The following is an 898-nucleotide window of genomic DNA, read 5'->3' as shown; positions in this document are numbered from 1 at the left end:
AAAAAAAAGACGAAAGCATTGTTAGGTTGTTTCTGGGAGTTGCTTGTATTATTTTCACCACATATGTTTTCTGTAATAAAACAAGCTGATTTATATTACATTATTTGTTTCTAGATGTCATGCATTTACAAATTTGGTACACAAGGTGGAGACATTTTACAGTTTACAGTACAGGCTATGTACAATCAAACCAAAAATGATTCAGACACCAGATATCATTTTTGATATTTGTTTTACTAGTGGTTGCAGGACACTATGGTTCATTTATGTAGGCAAAGATAGCTAAAAAGAGTGAACCGTGACAAATTATACCCGTAATTTGTACTAAAAATTATTCAGACACTTTGACCTGATCATGTTTTGGTTAAGTATTATCGGACATTGTCAAGATAAATTTGTTCTAAACACAGTTTAACTCACATTATCACAAATATACTTTGATTATGTAGGCAAAGTTGAAGCTGTATTTCATAGGAAATTTAGATACATGAACTGATATTTTTCTTTTCTGTTTTCCTTTTCTTTATTTACTACATTGAACTACAGTAAATTTATAACACATTCTCCCATAACAGTTCAACATATACAATTTATTATAATTATATATGATTAAATATATTATATAATTTAATATTTTCTAGATATTTTCATTTCTGTGTTATGTTTTACATGCTTTTTACCTGATTTTAAATTTTAGATTAATAATATAAATAATAATTAACTATTTGTCCACATGCGTACGTTTGTTTCAGAATAGCTTAGTAGGGCCAATGCGTTAAGAATTCGGTAATAACTTAATTAAAATTACTTTAGTAAAATAAACCGCCTCTTTCATGAACATCTAAAATACGATCTTTAATGAATTCGTAACTCAGGCTTTTACATTTGACATTGCGCG

Source organism: Carassius auratus, chromosome 2, assembly GCF_003368295.1.
Source record: "Carassius auratus strain Wakin chromosome 2, ASM336829v1, whole genome shotgun sequence".
NCBI classification, from domain to species: Eukaryota; Metazoa; Chordata; class Actinopteri; order Cypriniformes; family Cyprinidae; genus Carassius; species Carassius auratus.
This window is presented reverse-complemented; position numbering follows the sequence as displayed.